Source organism: Pongo pygmaeus, chromosome 9 (assembly GCF_028885625.2).
Source record: "Pongo pygmaeus isolate AG05252 chromosome 9, NHGRI_mPonPyg2-v2.0_pri, whole genome shotgun sequence".
In the NCBI taxonomy this organism is placed as follows: domain Eukaryota; kingdom Metazoa; phylum Chordata; class Mammalia; order Primates; family Hominidae; genus Pongo; species Pongo pygmaeus.
The window spans coordinates 67,679,643-67,705,558 of NC_072382.2; the positions used below are offsets into that span (position 1 = coordinate 67,679,643).

Sequence of the window (25,916 nt, forward strand, 5' to 3'; positions counted from 1 at the left end):
TGGTGGCTTATGCCTGTAATCCCGGTACATTGGGAGGCTGAGGTGGGAGGATCACTTGAGGCCAGGGGTTTCAGACCAGCCTAGGCAACATAGCAAGACCCTGCCAGGCGTGGTGGCTCATGCCTGTAATCCTAGCACTTTGGGAGGCTGAGGTGGGCGGATCACCTGAGGTCAGGAGTTCGAGACCAGCCTGGCCAACATGGTGAAACCCTATCTCTACTAAAAATACAAAAGTTGGCCAGGTGTGGTGGCGGGTGCCTGTAATTCCAGCTACTCGGGAGGCTGATGCGGAGAATCCCTTGAACCCAGGAGGCAGAGGTTGCAGTGACCCGAGATGGAGCCACTGCACTCCAGCCTGGGTGACAGAGTCAGACTCTGTCTCAAAAAAAAAAAAAAAAAAAAAAAAAATCTTTTTTTTTTTTTTTTAATTAGCTGGTTGTGGCAGTGCATGCCTATAGTCCTAGCTACTTGGAAGGCTGAGACAGGATTGCTTGAGCCCAGGAGCTCAAGGTTGCAGTGAGCTATGATCGTCATGCCATTGTACTCCAGCCTGGGCAACAGAGTGAGACCTTGTCTCTTCAAACAAACAAACAAACAACGAATAAACAACAAAAAAAAAAAAAAAGAAGAAAAAAAGGGAACATTTCAGCATAGAAATAGAAGATATGAAGAAGAACCAAATGAAATTTTAGTAGTGAAAAATATAACAATTGAATAAAAAACTTACTAGCATTTAGGTTCAGACTTGACTAAATTCTAGTTCAATTGTTAAACAATAAAACTTCATAGCTGGTGCTTTGTATTTCCTATTGTATTACATCATGAGCACATAATAGTTTCTGGTTGTCCTACTTTTAAGTGAGGCTAATAGTGATTAGGTGGTATCAGCCTGTTCCTTCCATTGTGAAGTTCCTTGACCAATCTTCTCTTTATTCTTGGTGTTCTGAAATTTTACAATGACTATTGAGGTGGATCTTTTAAAAAAATTAATTTTGCTCTGAAGTCTCTGGGCTCTTTCACTTTGGAAATTCATGTTCTTTTACAAAATTTGTACAAATTTATGAGATACCTGTGAAATTTTGTTGCATGTATATAATGTGTACAGTAATCAAGTCAGGGTATTGAAGGTGTCCATCACCTGAGTACAATACATTTTTGTTAACTATAATTACCCTACTCTGCTATCAAACATTGAATTTATTTCTTCTATCTAACTGTATAATTGTACCCTTTAATTCAGTTCTCTTCATCCTCCCTCCTCCGCACGTTCACCCTTTCCAGTCTCTGTTCTCTACCTGTCACTCTATACCTCCATGTGATCAAATTTTTAGCCCCCACATGTAAGTGAGAACATGCGATATTTGCCTTTTTCTGCCTGGCTTAATTCACTTAAGATAATGACTTCCAGTTATGTCCATATTGCTGCAAAATGATCTGACTTTATTCTTTTTTATGGCCAAAGAGTATTCCATTCCAGTATTCCAGTATATATATACCACATTTTCTTTATCCATTCATCTGTTGAGGGGACACTTAGGTTGATTCCATATCATTACTATTGTGAATAATGCTGCAATAAACATGTGAGTGCAAGTATCCCTTTGATACATTGGTTTCTTTTCCTTTGGGTAGATACTGAGTCGTGGGATTACTGCATTGATAGTAATTCTTTTTTAGTTTTGGTTTTTGAGAAATCTTCATACTGCTTTCCATAGTGGCTGTACTAGTTTACATTCCCACCAACAGTTTATAAGAGTTCCCTTTTCTCTACATCCTTGCCAACATCTATTATTTTTTATTTTAATAATAGCCATTCTGATTGGGGTAAGATGATATCTCATTGTGGTTTTGATTTGCATTTCTGTGATGATTAGTGATATTGAGCATTTTTTTCACATGTGTTGGCCATTTGTAGCTCTTCTTTTGAGAAATGTTTATTCATGTCCTTTGCACACCTTTTAGTGGGATTGTCTTTTTTCCTGTTGAGTTGTTTGAGTTCCTTGTATATTCTGGATATTAGTCCCCTGTTGAATGAATAGTTTGGGGAGAGGTAATGGTCTGGCTGTGTAGAACCCAGTAATACTTTTGAAATTTTTGCGTTGATTGGGAGAACTTAAACCTGTAAAGTGCATTAGTAACATTTTAGAAATAAGCCCAGTAACTCAGTATATGGACCATTAATGCTTCTCATACTGAGGCTTAGAAAAAATCGGAAGACGGTACCAGACACTGTGGTGACACGTTCATACCCAAGCAGTCATGGCAGAATATCCATGTTCTCTCATCTATTTTGTATAAAGGAAATATTTTTTCCTAAGACTCATCTGTGTACCAGGCTTAGGGATGACTTTCCATACTCTCTCTCCCCTTCTCTGACGTCTTTCTGAGGTGCTTAGAGGACGTTATCATCCCAGGAGTATATTTTAACTCTTTTTATTCCTAAACATTTTACTTAGAATTTAACATTTTCCCAGAGACAGTGTGTAGTCCTTTCAATGGCAGCGTTTGATCTCCTTAAGATCAATAGGACTTTATAGAGATACACTTTCATTTATGAGTATTATAGATTGCAGTTCTCTAATTATAACAATTTCATTTTGGTGTGTCTTATGCCACTCAAAACAGTATAATGCCCACTGGAACCACAGATTTGTTTTCAATGGATGATGATTTAATATGTTACAAATATGCCTTAGAACAATGAGTTCCAAATTTATTGACCCAGACCTCAGTATGAAAAAATTTACCTTGACACACACACACACACACACACACACACACACACATACACAGAGAGAGAGAGAGAGAGAGAAACATATATAGCTGCTGGAACAAGTTTGAAGAAATAATACCCTTATGATCAATGTTATACTCTTATACTTTCTATTCTATTTAATTTAAAAATGTGTGCCCACCAAAATGACTTATAGTTTGTAAAACATTGCAGTATGGTTCTTCCTATTTTTGGGGAGTAGAGTGGGTTAGGCTGTGGACTGTTTTGGGACTCTGATGAATGTACTGGAATCTTTCCTCAGAAAAATGAACGTATAAACAATTTTTTTTTTTTTTGAGATGCAGTCTTCCTCTTGTCGCCTAGGCTGGAGTGCAGTGGTGCGATCTTGGCTCACTGCAAACTCTGCTTCCCGGGTTCAAGCGATTCTCCTGCCTCAGCCTCCTGAGTAGCTGGGATTACAGGCGCCTGCCACCACGCCCGGCTAATTTTTGTACTTTTAGTAGAGACAGGTTTTTGCCATGTTGGCCAGGCTGGTCTTGAACTCCTGACCTCAGGTGATCTGCCCTCCTCAGCCTCCCAAAGTGCTGGAATTACAGGTGTGAGCCACTGGCTCTGGCACATATACAATTTGGGGGCATAAACATGGACTCTTTAGTTCTGAATGCTTCCATGCTAGATAAAATTTGAAATTACCTTGCTTTGTTGATGCATTTCACCCAGCATGCCTGGACAAATATTATCAACTGTACCGCAGATATTCTGCCCTTCTTTCCTTTTGCTATGTATTATTAATACAGGGTTACCAGAGAAACCGTGTAATAAATAAAACCACAAACAAAACTATGTAATAAATAAAACTTTATTTTACATATCAGGTTAGAATTCTTGGGGGTCTTTATTTTTCCTGGATGTATAATTGTCTTTATATTTGGGTTCAGTGCACATAGAACTGGGACAGACAAACACTTGCTTCTGATATGCTAGGGGCCATTGTATCCTTTGCAGAACTGCTCCAGTTCTTGGCACGTCAGTCCTTTAGCAACTGGAGGCTGATTCCTCAGTTATCTTCATTTTTGGTGGAAAAGTTTTATTTACTACCAGTCATCTTTCCTAATTGCTCTGTACACCACCATCTGGTAATTAGAATGGAGCCACAACTCTGTAGGAATGTTTTGGAAGACTGGCTTTTTATTGTGAACTTCTGCCTTCCCTTCCTTTTACTTTTCATGCTTTATCTTTCCTTTCTTAAATATTAATGGTGTTTTTTCTGTCTGCCAGGCTTTGTTCGTGTGGAACTATAGTGGTGAGAAAAACTCCATGTCTGGGCATGCCTGGCTGATCTTCACCTCTTTCTTCTAGGACCTTCCTCTGGGGTTAGTTCTCTGGTGCCACCTTCAGTGCTCTCTGTGGCAGCTCTGCTGCTCACTTCTGGCTCTACTGGCTTTTGGTATTTAACTGTTGCTTACCCACACTGGAAGTTTTCACCTGCAGTTTTTCTTCTGCCTAAGGCAACAAACATGTACACATATTTTCTTGTGCCATTTTTCTTTCGCCTAGAACAACAGACTTTTTTTTCTTTCAAGTAATAATGTAAATATGCAAATCTTGAAATATAATTTCTGCTGTTGATATATTCTGGGCCACTATTTTGGAACTAACATCATGGGAAAAGGGTGTTAATGTGCAAAAATTACCTCAAAGTTTAGAGTTAGCATCTTTGAAAGATGTTCTGACAATAAGGACATTTTCAACTGATAAAATGTTGGTTTATAGCATTTGAAACATTATTCGTATTCTTTCAAGAGCAGACATCAATCTCAGAAGTCTTGTGTACAAACATGACAGAATTGGTCTGTATTATACTCTGATAAAAATCACAAAATGGTTTTATTTTTCTACTTTTTTATGAGTGTGAAACATTTGCATATTATTACAATAACTTCCATAGCCTTTGGAGCAAAATCTGATATGTTGTTAATGGTGCAGTTAAAAATGGGTGCATTACATTCATATTTTGTTGCAGTTATCCAACAGATTTTGAAAATAATCTTAAACCTTATATATTTTATAATCAGGGTTAGCAAATACACAGCATGCATGCTGCAAGTTACCCTTTCAATATGTGTAGAAGACATCTCTAATCAATTGCAACATTGTTTCCTGCTGAGCTTGGGCAGTCTCACATCCTCTTCAACATAGTGATTTGGTTGTTGCTTAGTGCAGATAGCCTGTGCCATGAAAACTATTTGTCATATTAGTTTTGCACCTTAACCAATGGAGTGAATATGTCAGCAGAATATCCAAAAAGCCTGCTTAAGTTTGGAAAAGGGAAAATATAATGAGGTATAAATGAGGTAGAATAAGGTAGAGTTTAGGCAGGGCATGGTAAACTTTTTGGGCAAAGGGCCAGATGGCAAGTATTTTAGGTTTTGTGGGCCATATGGTCTCTGTCATACCTACTCAACTCTGCCATTGTAGTGCAAAAGCAGAGATAGACAATAAGTGAATGAATAAACCTGGCTATATTCCAATAAAACTTTATTTATAAAAGCAAGTGACAGGCCAGATTTGGCCACTGGGCCGTAGTTTGCTAACTCTTGGTTTACATCAGTGCTACTCAAAGTGAATTGTGTGAATAAGTGGTGGTAACATCACATGTGTGCATGTTACAAATGTAGATCCCTGTTCTGTACTCCAAACTTACAGAATCAGTCTGGGATGGGGCCCAGGAATGTGTGTTTATTAGCTGGTGAGGTTATTCTGAGGCTCACTAAAATTGGAAAGTCCCTGGTTTAAATAATATTACACTTCTCTTCTTTAAAAGTTTCATACACCCCAGCTGTGAAACTACCTGATGCATTTATTTAATGGCTGATCTTTAGTCACTTTTCTTGTCTCTTCTGTGGCATTTGATCTATCCAAGTTTTCTACTTCTTGGGTCATGATTGGCAATTTACGTTTTGCTAGAAAATTATTTCCTCTAGGCTTCATATTTGTTGCTGTGGTGGTTTTAAAACATTTCTGCAAAATTTTTGACATTTCTATCAAGATGTGAGTTTATGCCTACTTTCCTTGGGTCTAGGCAGGCTTATGACTGCTTCAACCACTGGAAGATGGCAGAAGTGATGCTGACTTCCAGGGCTGGTTCAGAAAAGGCTATGCAGCTTTTTCCCAGTTCTCTGGGAGGCTCACTCTGGGGAACTCAACTGCCATGTAAGAAGTCTGGGTCTTCCATGCTGGAGAGTCCATATGTAAGGATCCCCATTGATAGGCCAAGCTAAGCTCCCAGCTCAGCTCCTGCCATCCGGCAGCATCTGTTGACAGCCAGTTGGCATCTGGGATAAACAGTGTAATTTGAACTTTCACAAAGCTCCAACCCAGCTGTCATCTCAACGTAATCACATGACAAACCCAGCCTAGCTGAGCCCTTTCTGAATTCTTGACCTAAAGCATCTGTGAGCATAATAAAATAATTATTTTAAACCACTAAGTTTTGGGGTAGTTTGTTATGCAGCATTTGTAAATAGCACACAAAATTGCAAGTACTATTGTCTTATAATTGCCTTAGTATCTTTCTTACCTGTACTTATGATTTTTTTAATACTCCTAATCATTTATATATTGTTCTCTCAGTTTCCTTTAAGCAAAGTTGTGGGGGTATTTATTTTATTAATCATTTCAAAGATCAGTTTTTAGATTTCTTCATTTTACAATTTGAGATGTTTTAAGTTTTATTAATTGAAGCTTTACCTTTATTCATTTTTTTCTTCCTACTTTCTATGTATTTAATTGTTCCTTTCCTAGTTGCTAAAAGTGAGCACTAATTTTCTTTTTCATCTTTCTTGCCTCATAAGAAATGCTTTTGAGGCTGGGTGTGGTGGCTTGCGCCTGTAATCCTAACACTTTGGGAGGCTGAGGCGGGCGGATCATCTGAGGTCAGGAGCTCGAGACCAGCCTGGCCAACATGGCAAAACCCTGTCTCTACTGAAAATAGAAAAATTAGCCGGGCTTGGTGGTGGGCGCCTGTGGTCCCAGCAATTCAGAGAGGCTGAGGCACGAGAATCACTTGAACCTGGGAGGCAGAGGTTGCAGTGAGCTGAGATTGCGCCACTGCCCTCCAGCCTGGGCGACAGAGCAAGACTCTGTCTCAAAAAATAAAAATAAAAATAAAAAAGAAATGCTTTTGAAGCTTGAGGCTATAAGATTTCCTTTAAGTTTGGCTTTCATGGCGTCCTATTAAGTTTGCTATGAAACATTTTCGTCTTCCTTGTCTTCTGTTTGTAATTTCAGTTTTTATATTTTTTATCACAGCATTTTGAAAGTGTTTCTAAATTTCCAAATAATTAAGTTTTTCTTTTTTATTCTTGGTGGTGGTGGTGATGGTAGATTTTTCCCCCTATTTTTCCAACATGTGTAATAAATACACATTTCTCCACTGGTACAAGAAAATAAAATTTCAACTATTTCCCCCACCAGGACCCTCTCTTCTTCCCTTACCAGTAAATTTCCTTTTACTTTAGAGTGCTTTTACTTCCTGTTTCCCCACCAGAGACCTTTAAATGCTCTTTTGTCTGCTGTCTCCCCATGTTTGACCTTAATACTTAATACCTCCTTCCTTAATACCTAAGTGTGAAAAAAACCAGTGTGGTAATTTTTGCCTCAGACTATTATTAGGTTTTTATTCCTTATTTTGCACTGATACTACACATTCTTATTCGATTTCAGGATACTGTGTGATGCTCTCCACATTCTCATCTTTGTAGATGCAAAGCCTCTCTTCCATCCTAAGGAGCAGGCAGGACTTCCTACACCTTTTCCGCCCCCTCTCGCACCAGCTCATCTGGGCCAGGAAGACCAGCATTTTCATTTAAAAACATCCAGCTCTGTCTGTTTTTTGGGGGAATATACTAGTTTTCTCTTGCTCATGTAACTCATTACCACAAACTTAGTGGCTTAAAACAATATGAATGTATTATCTTATTGTTTTGGAGGTCAGAAGTCTGAAATCAGTTTCACTGGGCCAAAATGAAGGTGTCAGCATACCTGTGTTCTTTCTTGGGACTTTAGAAGAAAATCCATTGCCTTGCCTTTCTCAGCTTCTAGAAGCCACCTGCGATCCATGGCTTATGGTCCCTTTTTTTCATCTTTAACGAGTCTTTCTCATACTGTATCACTCTGAGACTCCTGTTGTAACATCTCCTACTATTACCTTTGCCCTTTTTTTCCCTCCTTATAGGGATCCTTGTGATTACTTAGGGCCCACCAGATAATCACATCAACAACAGCTTTTTGCCGTGTAAGGAAACATATTCCCAGGTTCAGAGGATGAGCTTTTTGGATATCTTAGGGGGAGGGAGGCATTATTATGTCTACCACAGGGGCCCATAAATCTGTCAAGACCAGGCTTTTCCTAGGAACCTTGAATTCTGATTCTTGTCCTATGGCTCTTTGCCACTAGACCTCAGTATATCCTTTGACTTAGCAGAGAAAAATTTGCCTTACAGTAGCTTTCTCTGTGACCCCATAAGAGCAGAGGTTCTACTCACACTCTCTAGGCCCTACCTGCCTTCTGGCCCAGGAACTAGAAGAGTTAGTTTGTTTGGAGTTAGGAGAAGCATCAGCAATTATGTTTTCAGGCTGCCATGTTCCTAGAATCTTTCTCTCTACACTGTAAATATTATTGATGAATAGATGGCCTCTTATACTAAATAGTTTTAGACTGTAGCAGAGAAAACAGTTTAATGGTTAAGAACAAGACGGAATCAGACTGTTGGGATTCAAACCCTAGTTTCGTTGTTTACTACGTATGTGACCTTGGGCAAGCCATATAGCCATACTGACTTAGTTTCCTCATCTGAAAAATGGATAATGATACTATTATAAAAAATAGGGATAATGATAACACTAATAATACTCACATAGTGATGTAGTAAAGATTAAATATTATAATTTACAGCAAGTTCTTAGTACACTACCTGCCACATATTATTTCCTTAAATAAACAAATAGGCTCGTATGCAAACATTTTGGTTTGTCTTCCATGTGCCTTTTTTGGACTCACCTACTGGCACTGTATACTCCAGCCATACCACAGAATTCACCGTAAAAGCTTTGAGGTGAAAAGCATGTCACGTGATACAAAGGGATATGGCCACAGAAGGCCAAGAGGTCTTTTTCATAACTGTCGTGAATTGACTAATGTTCCAGGTTTTGGTCTTTAGTCTTAAAGGAATATAAATATTATCTTGTCTTTATCCCAGACTATTTGGGTTCAAGATTACTGATAGATATAATTGACCTAAGGGAAGAAACTGAGGCAAAATTAATATATTTGGGCCATGGTTGAAAACTGAAGCCCAAGAGCTATAGATTCAAGTTGCCCTGAATATATGCTCGGATTAGCAGCAGTTACCAGTGGGAAAACAAGAAGTTAGGGGGCAGTTCCTAAATTGTTTACCAATCACTTACATTGGTTCATTAAAATAACATAAGTTGTTGTTTGGCTATACATTGTTTTTTGTATCACAAATTCCAGGAATATGAGGATAATGGTGAAGGATAATTGTACAACTTATGGTAACTTTTTAGATACTTCATCAGCTAGTCTGGAAACTATAGGAAAGGAAAGAAAAAACAAAATGCCTTTAAGCAATTACTTGCAGGCATGGGTACAGGGAGCCTGAGGGAAGTCTCATGCTCCTGACTCTCTGGGCTTGATACCTTTTGCATACCTCGCATTCCTCAGACTGCTCTGAGCCACTTTTCTTTCTCAATACTGACAAATCTCGTGAGAAATCCATGTATAACACTACCCAATGCACATTATACTTACATGGACCTGACTAGTAGATTCTCTCCCTGTAGGTAAACTTCATGAAAAAACATATTACAACCAGAAGGTTGTGTGTGGAATATGAAATAAGAATGGGGATAATTTATATAATTCGAATATTTAATTAGGTAACCTATAGTTGCCTTTTGCATCTATTTCTATGATAGCACCATAGGGATTACCTTGTCAGAGGAAATGTAGTAGTGGAAATCTCTTGGTAAATGGGCTGTTTCTTCTGGAAAATACTCATATAGTCATTGCTATTGTGGTTGCTTCTGTGATTTTACTGTTTCTTCTCTATGCCTCATGTCTATTGAAACTTCTTAGACATAATAATTTTTCTGGTTATCTTGCTCTGGTCTAAGAGCCACCATCTGTTTACTATGTATTGTTTTCTATAAATAAACCCTCAGAAAAGCACAGTATTTTGTTTAATTCCAAGTTCTTGCCATGGGAGCAGCTTACTTGTGAACTATGCCTACTCATGTCTTCCACCCCAACCCTCTTTTCTTCCTGGGGAAATACCTTGGGACACTGTTAAAAAAAAACAAAACTCACTTCTTGTGAAACATAGCAGCAAACAGAAAAATGTACAAAGCAAAAATGTACAGGTTGGTGATTTATCACAAAGTGAACACTCATGTAACCCATCACTCAGATCAATAATAGAACATTGTCAACATCCCAGAAGCCCTGCCTCAGGGCCCAGCCGGTTTGTATAGCTTTCTTTCCCTCTATCTTTTAAAATTTCGCTGGGCACAATTGCTCATGCCTGTAAGCCCAGCACTTTGGGAGGTCAAGGTGGGCAGATCATTTGAGGTCAGGACTTCTAGACCAGCCTGGCCAACATGGTGAAACCCCGTCCGTTCCTATGAAAAATACTATATATATATGTGTGTGTGTGTGTGTGTGTATATATATACATATATATGTGTGTGTGTATATATATATATATATATATATATATGTATTAGCTGGTCATTGTGGCGGGCACCTGTAATCCCAGGCTGAGGCAGGAGAATTGCATGAACCTGGGAGGCGGAGTTTGCAGTGAGCCGAGATTGTGTCATTGCACGCCAGCCTGGGCAACAAGAGTGAGACTCAATCTCAAAAAAAAAAAAAAAGAGGAAATCTCTGTCTTTACTTTTACAATAATTACGTGTTTTCTTTTTTCCATCTAAATATGTGTCTCTAGTTTTACCTTTTTTTTTTTTAACATATAAACAGAATCCTACAGTATATATATTTTTGTCTGGGTTTTTTTTTGCTCAGTATCATTTGTAATATTCATCAATGATGTCAAATATGACTAGTTGTTTTCTTTTTTGTGTGTGTGTTTTTAGTGTATATATCTTACACATCTTGCATTAGATTTATACCTAGGTATTTGATGTTTTTGATAACTAGTTATTTTCAAACATGCAGAATAATAAACCATTGAATGAATATACCATCCTATTCATCCAGCTGTTGATGGACATTTGGGGTGTCTCCAGGTTTTTATTGCTATGAATTATACTGCTCTGAACATTCAAGTACATGTATTTTGGAGCACATCTGCACACTTTTAAGTTGGGAACATACTTAAGAGAGAAATTTTTGAGTTATAAGATATGCATATGTTTAACTTTAATAGATAATAGATAATGCTAAATAGTCTTCCAAAGCAGTTGTACCAAATAACTTTCTTTCTTTTTTTTTTTTTTTTTTTTTTTGAGATCGAGTTTCCCTCTGTTGCCCAGGCTGGAGTACAGTGGTGCAATCTCGGCTCATTGCAACCTCTGCCTCCCGGGTTCAAGCGATTCTCCTGCCTCAGCCTCCCGAGTAGCTGGGACTACAGGCTTGACACCATGACCAGCTAATTTTTGTATTTTTAGAGACGGGGTTTTACCACGTTGGCCAGAATGGTCTCAATCTCTTGACTTCATGAACTTTCTCCCTCAGCCTCCCAAAGTACTGGGATTACAGGCGTGAGCCACCATGCCTGGCCTAAATAACTTTCTTAACTAGTAGTGTATGCTAGTTCTTTTTTCTGCTTCTTTGCCAACATTTGCTTTTGCTAGCCTTTATAACTTTAGTTGTGCGAGTGGGTGTGTAGTGGTATCCTATGGTGATTTTAACATGCTTTTCCCTGATTGCTAATGAGATTAGCACTTTTTATTATGTTTATTGGCATTTGGGTATCCTCTTTTGTGAAGGGCCCCTTGCAGTTTTTTATTTCTTCCAGTTTTCTATTATGTTGCCTATCTTTTGAAATTAATTTGTAGGAAGTTTTTATACATTCTAAATATAAGCTCTTTATGAGGTGTGTTGCAAATGTCATTTCCCATTTTGGCTTTTCCTTTCACTATCTTAAAGGTATCTTTGATGAACAGAAATTCTTAAGGCTTTATCGTCTTTGCATTTTATTTAAGAAATCTTTTTGTACCCCAGGGTCATAAAGCATCTTGTAGTGTTTTCTTTTGGAAGCTTTATTGTTTTGCCTTTCAGGTTTAGATTTATAATCCACCTGAAATTAATATTAATGTATGGTGTAGAATAGAATTTGGGTTTCCTTTCATATGAATATGTAATTTTCTCACCACCATTTATTCAAAAGGCCGTAATTTTTTCACTGATTTGCAATGTCATCTTTGTTTTAAATCAAGTGACTATATACATGAGTCTGTTTCTGTGTCACTGTTCTATATATTTCATCTATTTGGCTGTTCTTAAACCAATACTATATGTGCTAATACAGCTAAGTAAGTGCTGCTGATAGCTGATCGAGAAAGTCCTCCCACTTTTTCTTCTTTAAGATGGTCTTTGGCTATCCTTGACAGTTTGCATTGCCGTGTACATTTTGTAATTAGCTTGTTCAACACATATGCATATACACACCTATTGGAGTTTTGACTGGGATCTTACAGAATCCCTAGATCAGCTTAGGGGGAGCTTCATTTAAAAAATACTGAATCTTTCAATCTATGAACATAGTATATCCTTCCATTTGTTTACATATTCTTTTATATTATTCAAAACGCTTTACAGTTTTCTGCTTAAAGTTCTTATCTTTTTGTTAGATTTATTCTTTCTTTCACATTAAAAAACCAGTTTATTTAGGTATAATTGACATACAAACAGCTGTACATATTTAATATGTACACCTTAATAAATTTGGAGATAAGTGTACAGCTGTGAAACCATCACTGCAGTGTATGCTATAAACATATCTATCCCCTCAAAAAGTTTCCTCTTGGCCTTTTTATTATTACTATTATTATTATTTTTGTGATGCAAATATTTAACATGAGATCTACCATATTGGCAAATTTTTAAGTACAGTAAGTCCTTACTTAATGTCATTGATAGGTTCTTGGAAACTTTGACTTTAAGTGAATGCAGTAAAACAAAACCAATTTTACCAAAATAGGTGAATTGATTTAAATAAGAGTGAAGTATGGCATATTTATGGTCTTATGGCATATTTCTGGTCACAAAAACATTATCAAACTTCTGAATAAAAACCCAAACCACTTCTAACCTTAAACATTGTGTTAAGATATTTCATTGTGGTTTTGATTTGCATTTCCTGGATAATTAGTGATGTTGAGCACATTTTCATATATTGTAGGCTATTTGTATGTCTTCTTTTGATAAAAGCCTATTTAATTCCTTTGCCCATTTAAAAATCAGATTATTTTATTTTTTCTACTGACTTGTTAAGAGTTCCTTATATAATTTAGATGTTAATATTTTATCAAATATATGGTTTGCAAATATTTTTTCCCGTTTTATAGATTGCCTTTTTTGTTTTGCTGACTGCTTTCATTGTGGTGCAGAAGATTTTTAGTTTGATGTTATCTTGCTTTTCTATTTTTGCTTTTATTGCCTGTGCTTTTGGTGTCATATCCAGTAAATCATGGCCAAGGACAATATCAAAAGATTTTCCTCCAGGTTTTCTTCCAGGAGTGTTACACTTTCATTTCTTGAGTTTAAATATTTTGAGTTTTTGTGTGTGGTGTTAGATAAAGATCCAATTTCATTCTTTTTTTTTTTTTTGGCCCCAGTGTGTGATGTTCCCCACTCTGTGTCCAAGTGTTCTCATTGTTCAGTTTCCACCTATAAGGGAGAACATGTGGTGTTTGGTTTTCTGTCCTTGTGATAGTTTGCTCAGAATGATGGTTTCTAGCTTCATCCATGTCCCTGCAAAGGACATGAACTCATCCTTTTTTATGGCTGTGTAATATTCCATGGTGTGTATGTGCCACATTTTCTTAATCCAGTCAATCATTGATGGACATTTGGCTTGGTTCCAAGTCTTTGCTATTGTGAATAGTGCCGCAGTAAACATATGTGTGCATGTGTCTTTATAGTAGCATGATTTATAATCCTTTGGGTATATGCCCACTAATGGGATGGCTGGGTCAAATGGTATTCCTAGTTCTAGATCCTTGAGGAATCACCACACTGTCTTCCACAATGGTTGAACTAGTGTACAGTCCCACCACCAGTGTAAAAGCGTTTCTTTTTCTCCACATCCTCTCCAGTATCTGTTGTTTCCTGACTTTTTAATGATCACCATTCTAACTGGTGTGAGATGGTATCTCATTGTGGTTTTGGTTTGCATTTCTCTGATGGCCAGTGGTGATGAGCATTTTTTCATGTGTCTGTTGGCTGCATAAATGTCTTCTTTTGAGAAGTGTCTGTTCATGTCCTTCACCCACTTTTTGATGGGGTTGTTTGATTTTTTTTCTTGTAAATTTGTTTAAGTTCTTTGTAGATTCTGGATATTAGCCCTTTGTCAGATGGATAGATTGTAAAAATTTTCTCCCATTCTGTAAGTTGCCTGTTCACTCTGATGGTAGTTTCTTTTGCTGTGCAGAAGCTCTTTAGTTTAATTAGATCCCATTTGTCAATTTTGGCTTTTGTTGCCATTGCTTTTGGTGTTTTAGTCATGAAGCTTTGCCCACGCCTATATCCTCAATGGTATTGGCTAGGTTTTCTTCTAGGGTTTTTATGGTTTTAGGTCTAACATTTAAGTCTTTAATCCATCTTTAATTAATTTTTGTATAAGGTGTAAGGAAGGGATCCAGTTTCAGCTTTCTACATATGGCTAACCAGTTTTCCCAGCACCATTTATTAAATAGGGAATCCTTTCCCCATTTCTTGTTTGTGTAAGGTTTGTCAAAGATCAGATGGTTGTAGATGTGTGGTATTATTTCCGAGGGCTGTGCTCTGTTCCATTGGTCTATATGTCTGTTTTGGTACCAGTACCATGCTGTTTTGGTTACTGTAGCCTTGTAGTATAGTTTGAAGTCAGGTAGCGTGATGGCTCCAGCTTTGTTCTTTTTGCTTAGGATTGTCTTGGCAATGTGGGCTCTTTTTTGGTTCCATATGAACTTTAAAGTAGTTTTTTCCAATTCTGTGAAGAAAGTCATTGGTAGCTTGATGGAGATGGCATTGAATAAATTATAAATAATTTTTATTTATAAATATAATAAATTATAAATTACCTTATAAATTATAAATTTAGATAAAGATCTAATTTCATTCATTATCATTAGAAATCATTTCATTTATTATTGTTATAAATTACCTTGTGCAGTATGGCCATTTTCACAATATTGATTCTTCCTATCCATGAGCATGGAATGTTCTTCCATTTGTTTGTGATCTCTTTTATTTTGTTGAGCAGTGGTTTGTAGTTCTCCTTGAAGAGGTCCTTCACATCCCTTGTAAGTTGGATTCCTAGGTTTTTTATTCTCTTTGAAGCAATTGTGAACGTGAGTTCACTCATGATTTGGCTGTTTGTCTGTTATTGGTATATAGGAATCCTTGTGATTTTTGTCCGTTGATTTTGTATCCTGAGACTTTGCCGAAGTTGCATATCAGCTTAAGGAGATTTTGGGCCGAGACGATGGAGTTTTCTAAATATACAATCATGTCATCTGCAAACAGGGACAATTTGACTTCCTCTTTTCCTAATTGAATACCCTTCATTTCTTTCTCTTGCCTGATTGCCCTGGCCAGAACTTCCAACACTATGTTAAATAGGAGTGGTGAGAGAGGGCATCCCTGTCTTTTGCCAGTTTTCAAAGGGAATGCTTCCAGTTTTTGCCCATTCAGTATGATATTGGCTGTGGGTTTGTCATAAATAGCTCTTATTATTTTGAGATATGTCCCATCAATACCTAGTTTATTGAGAGTCTTTAGCATGAAGGGTGTTGAATTTTGTCAAAGGCCTTTTCTGCATCTATTGAGATAATCATGTGGTTTTTGTCTTTGGTTCTGTTTATATGATGGATTACATTTATTGATTTACATATGTTGAACCAGCCTTGCGTCCCAGGGATGAAGCTGACTTGATCGTGGTGGATAAGCTGTTTGATGTGCTGCTGGATTCGGTTTGCCAGTATTTTATTGAGGATTTTAGCATCGATGTTCATCAGGGATATTGGTCTAAAATTCTCTTTGTTTGTTGTGTCTCTGCCAGGCTTTGGTATCATGATGATGCTGGCCTCATAAAATGAGTTAGGGAGGGTTCCCTCTTTTTCTATTGATTGGAGTAGTTTCAGAAGGAATGGTACCAGCTCCTCTTTGTACCTCTGGTAGAATTTGGCTGTGAATCCGTCTGGTCCTGGACTTTTTTTGGTTGGCAGGCTATTAATTATTGCGTCAATTTCAGAACCTGTTATTGGTCTATTCAGGGATTCAACCTCTTTCTGGTTTAGTCTTTGGAGGGTGTATGTGTCCAGGAATTTATCCATTTCTTCTAGATTTTCTACTTTATTTGTGTAGAGGTGTTTATAGTATTCTCTGATGGTAGTTTGTATTTCTGTGGGATCGGTGGTGATATCCCCTTTATCATTTTTTATTGTGTCTATTTGATTCTTCTCTCTTTTCTTCGTTATTAGTCTTGCTAACAGTCTATCAATTTTGTTGATCATTTCAAAAGTCCAGCTCCTGGATTCATTGATTTTTTGAAGGGTTTTTTGTGTCTCTATTTCTTTCAGTTCTGCTCTGATCTTAGTTATTTCTTGCCTTCTGCTAGCTTTTGAATGTGTTTGCTCTTGCTTCTCTAGTTCTTTTAATTGTGGTGTTAGGGTGTCAATTTTGGATCCTTCCTGCTTTCTCTTGTGGGCATTTAGTGCTATAAATTTCCCTCTACACACTGTTTTAAATGTGTCCCAGAGATTCTGGTGTGTTGTGTCTTTGTTCTCATTGGTTTCAAAGAACATCTTTATTTCTGCCTTCATTTCGTTATGTACCCAGTAGTCATTCAGGAGCAGGTTGTTTAGTTTCCATGTAGTTGAGCGGTTTTGAGTGAGTTTCTTAATCCTGAGTACTAATTTGATTGTACTGTGGTCTGAGAGACAGTTTGTTATAATTTCTGTTCTTTTACATTTGCTGAGGTGTGCTTTACTTCCAACTATGTGGTCAATTTTGGAATAAGTGTGATGTGGTGCTGAGAAGAATGTATATTCTGTTGATTTGGGGTGGAGAGTTCTGTAGATGTCTATTAGGTCTGCTTGGTGCAGAGCTGAGTTCAATTCCTGGGTATCCTTGTTAACTTTCTGTCTCATGGATCTGTCTAATGTTGACAGTAGGGTGTTAAAGTCTCCCATTATTATTGTGTGGGAGTCTAAGTCTCTTTGTAGGTCACTCAGGACTTGCTTTATGAATCTGGGTGCTCCTGTATTGGGTGCATATATATTTAGGGTAGTTAGCTCTTCTTGTTGAATTGATCCCTTTACCATTAAGTAATGGCCTTCTTTTTCTCTTTTGATCTTTGTTGGTTTAAAGTCTGTTTTATCAGAGACTAGGATTGCAACCCCTGCCTTTTTTTTTGTTTTCCACTTGCTTGGTAGATCTTCCTCCATCCCTTTATTTTGAGCCTATGTGTGTCTCTGCACGTGAGATGGGTCTCCTGAATACAGCACACTGGTGGATCTTGACTCTTTATCCAATTTGCCAGTCTGTGTCTTTTAATTGGGGCATTTAGCCCATTTACATTTAAGATTAGTATTGTTATGTGTGCATTTGATCCTGTCATTATGATGTTAGCTGGTTATTTTGCTAGTTAGTTGATGCAGTTTCTTCCTTGCATTGATGGTCTTTACAATTTGGCATGTTTTTGCAGTGACTGGTACTGGTTATTCCTTTCCATGTTTAGTACTTCCTTCGGGAGCTCTTGTAAGGCGGGTCTGGTGGTGACAAAATCTCTCAGCATTTGCTTGTCTGTAAAGGATTTTATTTCTCCTTCACTTATGAAGCTTAGTTGGCTGGATATGAAATTCTGGGTTGAAAATTCTTTTCTTTAAGAATGTTGAATATTGGCCCCTACTCTCTTCTGGCTTGTAGAGTTTCTGCCAAGAGATCCTCTGTTAGTCTGATGGGCTTCCCTTTGTGGGTAACCTGACCTTTCTCTCTGGCTGCCGTTAACATTTTTTCCTTCATTTCAACTTTGGTGAATCTGACAATTATGTGTCTTGGGGTTGCTCTTTTCAAGGAGTATCTTTATGGTGTTCTCTGTATTTCCTGAATGTGAATGTTGGCCTGCCTTGCTAGGTTGGGGAAGTTCTCCTGGATAATATCCTGCAGAGTGTTTTCCAACTTGGTTCCATTCTTCCCGTCACTTTCAGGTACACCAATCAATCATAGATCTGGTCTTTTCACCTAGTCCCATATTTCTCGGAGGCTTTGTTCATTTCTTTTTACCCTTTTTTCCTCTAAACTTCTCTTCTCGCTTCATTTCATTAATTTCATCTTCAATCACTGATACCCTTTCCTCCTCTTTATCAAATTGGTTACTGAAGCTTGTGCATGCGTCACGTAGTTCTCAAGCCATGATTTTCAGCTCCATCAGGTCATTTAAGGACTTCTCTGCACTGTTTATTCTGGTTAGCCATTTGTCTAATCTTTTTTCAAGGTTTTTAGCTTCTTTGCAATGGGTTTGAACATCCTCCTTTAGTTTGGAGAAGTTTGTTATTACTGATCGTCTGAAGCCTTCTTCTCTGAACTAGTCAAAGTCATTCTCTATCCAGCTTTGTTCCATTGCTGGCGAGGAGCTGCGTTCCTTTGGAGGAGAAGAGGCGCTCTGATTTTTAGAATTTTCAGCTTTTCTGCTCTGGTTTCTCCCCATCTTTGTGTTTTTATCTACCTTTGGTCTTCGGCGATGGTGACGTACAGATGGGGTTTTGGTGTGGATGTCCTTTCTGTTGGTTAGTTTTCCTTCTAACTGTCAGGACCCTCAGCTGCAGGTCTGTTGGAGTTTGCTGGAGGCCCACTCTAGACCCTGTTTGCCTGGGTATCACCAGTGGAGGCTGCAGAACAGCAAATGTTGCAGAATGGCAGATGTTTCTGCCTGACCCTTTCTCTGGAAGCTTTGTCTCAGAGGGGCACCCAGCTGTATGAGGTATCAGTCAGCCCCTACTGGGAGGTGTTTCCCAGTTAGGCTACTTGGGGGTCAGGGACCCACTTGAGGAGGCAGTCTGTTTGTTCTCAGATCTCAAACTCTGTGCTGGGAGAACCACTACTGTCTTCAAAGCTATCAGACAGGGACGTTTAAGTCTGCAGAAGTTTCTGCTGCCTTTTTTTCAGCTATGCCCTGCTCCAGATGTGGAGTCTACAGAGGCAGGCAGGCCTCCTTGAGCTGTGGTGGGCTCCACCCAGTTCGAGTTTCCAGAGCGCTTTGTTTATCTACTCAAGCCTCAGCAATGGTGGACGCCCCTCCCCAAGCCTCGCTGCCGCCTTGCAGTTCAATCTCAGACTTCTGTGCTAGCAGTGAGTGAGGCTCCGTGGGTGTAGGACCCGCCAAGCCAGGCACGGGATATAATCTCCTGGTATGCCATTTGCTAAGGTTGTTTGGAAAAGTACAGTATTAGGGTGGGAGTGTCCCGATTTTCCAGGTACCATCTGTCACGGCTTCCCTTTGCCAGGAAAGGGAATTCCCCGACCCCTTGCACTTCCCAGGTGAGGTGATGCCCCATCCTGCTCTGTGGGCTGCACCCCCTGTCTAACAAGCCCCAGTGAGATGAACCCAGTACCTCAGTTGGAAGTGCAGAAATCACCCATCTTCTTTGTCGCTTACTCTGGGAGCTGCAGACTGGAGCTGTGCCTATTTGGGCATCTTGGAACCTGCCCCCAATTTCATTCTTTTATATGTGGATATCCAGTTTTCCCAGTGCCGTTTGTTGAAAAGACTGTTCTTTCTCCATTGTGTATTCTTAGCATCTTTGTTGAAGGTCAGTTGACTATATATGCATGGGTTTATTTCTGCAGTCTCTATTCTGTTCCATTAGTCAATATGTTTATCTTTATGGCAGTATTATACTCTTGATTACTGTAGCTTTGTAATATATTTCCAAATCAGGAAGTGTGATGCTTCTGGCTTTGTTGTTTCTTAAGATTGCTTTAGCAATTTGTGGTCTTTTGTGGTTGCATGTGAATTTTTGGATTGCTTTCTTTTTGTAAAAAATGCTGTTGGGATATTGGTAAGGATTGCATTTAATCTGTAGATTGCTTTGGGCAGTGTGGGCATTTTAACAATATTAATTATTCCAATCCATGAACATAGGATGTCTTTCTTGTCCCAGATCTTATAAAGCTTTCAGTTTTACACCATTGAGTATGATGTTAACTATGGGCTTTTCATATATGGTCTTTATTATGTTGGAATTGTTTTCTTGTATTCCTAGTTTGTTGAGAGTTTTTTTGTTTTATCATGAAAAAGTGTTGAATTTTATCCAAATGCTCTTCTGCATCTATTGAGACAAACATGTGCTTTTATTTTCAATTCTGTTAGTATGGTGTATCACATTGATTGGTTTTCATATGTTGAACTATCCTTGCATCCCAGAGATAAGTCTTAACTTGGTCATGGTTTGTGATCCTTTTAATGTGCTGTTGAATTCAGTTTGCTAGTGTTTTATTGAGAATTTTTACATCTATATTCATCAGAGATTTTGTCATGTAGTTTTCCTTTTTCGTGGTATCTTTATCTGGCTTTGGTATCAGGCTAATGCAGCTCTTATAAAATGAATTTGGAATTCACCAGTGAAGCCTATAATCCTGGGCTTTTCATTGTTGGGAGGTTTTTGATTAGTGATTCAATTGCCATACTAGTTATAGATCTGTTTAGACTTTCTGTTTCTTGAATTTATCTTGGTAGGTTCTATGTTTCTAAGAATTTTTCTGTTTCTTCTAGGTTATCCAGTTTGTTGGCATATAATTGTTCATAGTAGTCTCTTATGATTCTTTTTATTTCTGTAGCATCAGCTGTAATATCTCTTTCATTTCTGATTTTGAGTATTCCCTTTTTTTCTTAGTATAGCTAAGAGTTTGTCAATTTTGTTTATTCCATATGTCTCTTGTATTCTTTTCAATATTTTGTATTTTCTCCTTGATTTAACCAGGATGGATTTTAATTGTTCATTTTTCTGACTTCTCTTCCGGTTCAGCTTAGTTTAGTCTGCTGTTATGACCATCCTTTGAGTTTCTAATTTTTGCAATTGCATTTTTCAGGTCTTTAATGTCCTTTTGTTCATTTTTTATGTTTTCTTATTTATTATAATTTTCTTGTCTGTATTTCTTTGATAGTTAGAGTTTCTATCTGATAACTTTAATGTTTGGAGCCTCAATTGGTGAGTTTATATTCCTGGTTTTATTCATGTTTGCTTGTCTAGTCATGTGCCTGTTTTAAAAAAATTAAATTGTTTGCCAGACATTATATTTGAAAAATTGTTTGCAGAGATAATCTGAGGTTCAGGATGGTGTCATCAATGTTCAGAGAAGGATTATGTTTGTTCCTGCTAGTGCCTGTGGGTATAACCAGTCCAGGATCATGTCAACTCAATTTTAAAGAATGAGATGATTTGATGCCTATTGCTGTAAGTTGGAAGTCCTTCAGAGTTCTACCTCAATGTAATAAGGCTCCTGAGGTACTCAACCTTGGTGGATTTTAGACTCCATTTCTTATCTGCATGATCCCTGGAGGCTATCAGTAACATCTCACACAGTCTATCTGTTGTTTCCTCAGGAATTGGCAAACACTCTGCTCCCTGTCCTGGCCTGGTGATTCTTTCCTCTTACGGTAGCTCCTTGATGCCTTCAAACAGATCTTTTTTTTGGTCTAGTTTTTTTAGTTGTCCTCAACAGACTGGTTGGTCTGAATTACCCTAGCGCACCATCCAAATGTCACTTTCTTTGTGGAATTTTTTTAATACCCCTAGGCCGAGTTAATTGCTTTTAGCATGGCATATTGTACAGTTATAGCATCTATCACAATCTGATGTGCATTTTAGTTATACTTCCCTCTACTCCCCTACCACCACAAAAAAACCCAAGTTTGTAACTTTCTTTTTTTTTTTGAGATGGAGTCTCACTCTGTTGCCCAGGCTGGAGTGCAGTGGTGCGATCTCGGCTCACTGCAACGTCCACCCCCCAGGTTCAAGCTATTCTCCTGCCTCGGCCTCCTGAGTAGCTGGGATTACAGGTGCCTGCCACTGCACCTGGCTAATTTTTGTATTTTTAGTAGAGATGGAGTTTCACCATGTTGGTCAGGCTGGTCTTGAACTCCTGACCTCGTGATCCTGCAGCCTTGGCCTCCCAAAGTGCTGGGATTACAGGCGTGAGCCACCCCGCCTAGCCAACTTTCTTTCTTTCTTTTTTTTTTTTTTTTTGAGGTGGTGTCTCGCTCTGACGCCCAGGCTGGAGTGCAGTGGCGCAATCTCCGCTCACTGCAAGCTCCACCTCCTGGGTTCATGTCATTCTCCTGCCTCAGCCTCCCGAGTAGCTGGGAATACAGGCACCAGCCACCATGCCCGGCTAATTTTTTTTTTGTATTTTTAGTAGAGACGGGGTTTCACCATGTTAGCCAGGATGTTCTCGATCTCCTGGCCTTGTGATCTGCCCGCCTTGGCCTCCCAAAGTGCTAGGATTACAGGCGTGAGCCACCACGCCTGGCCCCAGCCAACTTTCTTAATTGAATTTGGTATTTCAAAAGATATTCCATTTGTCAATTAATGATGAGTTCATGTCCTTTGTAGGGACATGGATGAAATTGGAAATCATCATTCTCAGTAAACTATCGCAAGGACAAAAAACCAAACACCGCATGTTCTCACTTATAGATGGGAATTGAACAATGAGAACACATGGACACAGGAAGGGGAACATCACACTCTGGGGACTGTTGTGGGGTGGGGGGAGGGGGGAGGGATAGCATTAGGAGATATACCTAATGCTAAATGGCGAGTTAATGGGTGCAGCACACCAGCATGGCACATGTATACATATGTAACTAACCTGCACATTGTGCACATGTACCCTAAAACTTAAAGTATAATAAAAAAAAAAAGAAATAAGAAAATTCCTTAAGCTACTTTATGCTAATAAATTGTAAAATGGGTAAAAAAAAAAAAAAGGTATTCCATACTTTTTTTATTTTTGCCTCTACTTCATGAGGCCATTATCTCTTTATAGGTAATTACACATCTCCAAATAGCTATAAATTAGTTTTAGTTTAATTTTTTACAACTCAGATTTTTTCCCCCATAGAGTAGTTTTATTCATGATGGCTAAGTTTCCAGGCTAACCCACAAAGGTTTAATCTGTTATTGTGTTAAAATGAAATAGAAAAATTGTAGAAAATGTGTTAATAATGATTATAGTCATTTATCAAAAAATAAAAGTTACCATAAATTTGGAAGCAAACTAAGTGTCCGTCAACACATGAATGAATAAAGAAAATGTGACACATATATATAATGGGGTACTATTCAGACATATAGAAGAATGAGATCCTGTCATTCGCAAGAACATAGTTAGAACCTGAAATCGTTATGTTAAGTGAAATAAGCCAGGCACAGAAAGACAAACTTTGTATGTTCTCACTTATTTCTGGGAGCTAAAATATTAAGACAAGTAAACTCATGGAGATAGAGGGTAGAAGGATGGTTACCAGAGCTGGAAAGCATAGTGGTGTGGGGTGGGGTGGGGAAGTGGGGGTGGTTAATTGGTACAAAAAATAGAATGAATAAGAACTAGTATTTGATAGCACTACAGGGTGACAGTAGTCAATAATAATGTAATTGTACACTTAAAAATAACTAAAAGAGTATAATTGAATTGTTTATAACACAAAGGATAAATGTTTGAGGTGATGGATACCCCATTTATCCTGATGTGGTTATTACGCATTGCATGCCTGCATCAAAATATCTCATGTATCCCATAAATATATACATCTACTATATACCCCAAAAAATTAAAAAAAAAGTTACCATGATTGAAGTAATGTTTCAAAGTCTTGAGTACTTTTGATTTAAAAAAGCAGCCTCAATTTCAGGGGGATGAAAAAGTTGCAAGGATTGTGAGGGGATGGTTTGGATCTACGAGCAGTGTAGAGGTGGATAGCATGATTCTATATGGACTGTAATTTTTACAATCAGACTTATAGTTCTGTTTTTGGTTGATACAGTAATATCAGTAGCACTATAGACAAAGTCAGTATTCATGAATAGTACCTTATTTACACTGCAAATGAAACATAGAGAGAGGGAGAGCTTCTTGAGGTACGGGTCAGCATTTGAAAGCAAGGTGGTAGGAACGGGCTACACACAAGCATAAGGGATCCTATTATGTGGAATTAGCAGTATTGTGATGATGAAAAGGAAGTAAGATGTTAGGTGGGCAGGGACAAAACCAGCAGGTTCTTGATTTCCTTGATGAGCAGAAGCAAGCTGTAGGGTGGTTAGCTCCACATGCTCTCCATGATGGCACAGGACTCCTTGCTTGCTTTAGTAAATAGTTTTGAGTAAGTGGCAAAAAAAGTGATGGTATACATTAGCAACTTATATGCATCATTATTCATAAGAATGCTGCTTATAACCGAAGAATCAATTGTCATTTATAGAATGAAGGAATATATAAATAGGAATTTCATAATTTGTTTAATTTTTTCTCTATTTGGGCTACAATAGTAAGTCCTTGAGAAATCTAATGTGAAAAGCAACTCAGTGCTAAACCTAGGGGCGCTAAATATGCTAAATATAATGGGACACAATATATTATAAGGCACAATAGGAAGAAAGAAGAGCAGGGAACTAGATAATTGTGTACCTGAGGAAGGCCAAGGTCAAATTTGATCAGAGTGAAAGTGGTTTGTCATTCCCCTAGCAAAGTCATGCTGACTCTATGAGACGGGAAACAAGCTTGTGCAAGAAGAAGTCTTAGCACAGTACAGGCGAGAACCTAAGAAGGACAGTACGGTAAGGTGAAGAGCTAGGCTTTTAGTATTTTATGTATTAGACTTAAAAATAAAAAATATAAGCTTAAGAAGCTCATAAGAAATGAGCTTACAATAAAATTCTGAACATTTTTACCTCCTGCCTCCACAAACACTCTTGCCTTAGGACCATAATAACTGTTACAGGAATGCTTTTCCTTCCAGCTTCCTGCCAATTTTAAGTTGAATCCCTTTATGGACTCTTCATTTTTTACCTTGCTGGAGATCATCTCTCTCTTCTTTGAGCCAGTAGCACTTTGTATACTTCATTTATCTGTGTCACATTTTATGTTAGATTGTATTTATTAGAGACTCTGGTCGATTTTTTTTTGTATATCTACCCTCTATTTCCACAAGACCAAGAACGAGATCTTATATAAATTAGGTGCCCAATAAATACAAACTATGAAAAAAAGTAATTGTATATCATTATGTAAATTTTTGTCAGTTATAGAGAAAAGCATAAGTAGCAAGGAAAACTTAGTCACTAGAAATAAAGGAGAATTAATCTATAGATTATTGACCCAACAGAAAACTACTGTAAAATTCATTAGTCTGTTTTATCTATGAGCATTATCTGCTTAAAGAAGATTTACCCTTTGATCTGGAGTTTTATTTGTAATAATAGTTGGCGCAGAAGGAATCATTTGCACATTTAATCCGTTATAAGTAGCTTTCTTTGATCATTTTGTACAATTTCCTTTTTTATATCTTAGAGTTATGACATATTAAGGGCAATACTTTAAAATATTACTGTTTTGATAGATGCAAAAATCTTCAACAAAATACTAGCTAACTGAATCAAACAGCATACCAAAAAGATAATACATCAGATCAAGTGGGTTTCATAGTAGGGATGCAGGGATGGTTTAATACAAGTCAATAAATGTGATATATCACATAAACAGAATTAAAAACAAAAATCATATGGTCATCTGAATAGACACAGCAAAGGCATTTGATAAAATCCAGCATCTGTTTATGATAAAAACCCTCAACAAGATTGGCATAGAAGGGACATACCTCAAAGTAATAAAAGCCAACTATGACAAAACCACAGCCAACATCATATTGAATGGAGG

The 25,916-nt window shown here is 37.8% G+C and overlaps 1 protein-coding gene across 20 annotated transcripts in view; it reads left to right on the forward strand.

Moving 5' to 3' along the window:
- The window catches only part of STK33 (serine/threonine kinase 33), a 225,311-nt gene that overhangs the window by 58,819 nt on the left and 140,576 nt on the right, over nucleotides 1-25,916 (forward strand). For 2 of the 20 annotated variants that reach the window (XM_054438439.2, XM_054438436.2), the window contains exon 2: nucleotides 4,013-4,107. The exons of the other annotated variants lie outside the window; for them this stretch is intronic. The gene's annotated coding sequence lies outside the window, so the exon portion shown is untranslated. The remainder of the gene's footprint in view (nucleotides 1-4,012; nucleotides 4,108-25,916) is intronic. 20 annotated transcript variants of the gene reach the window in all.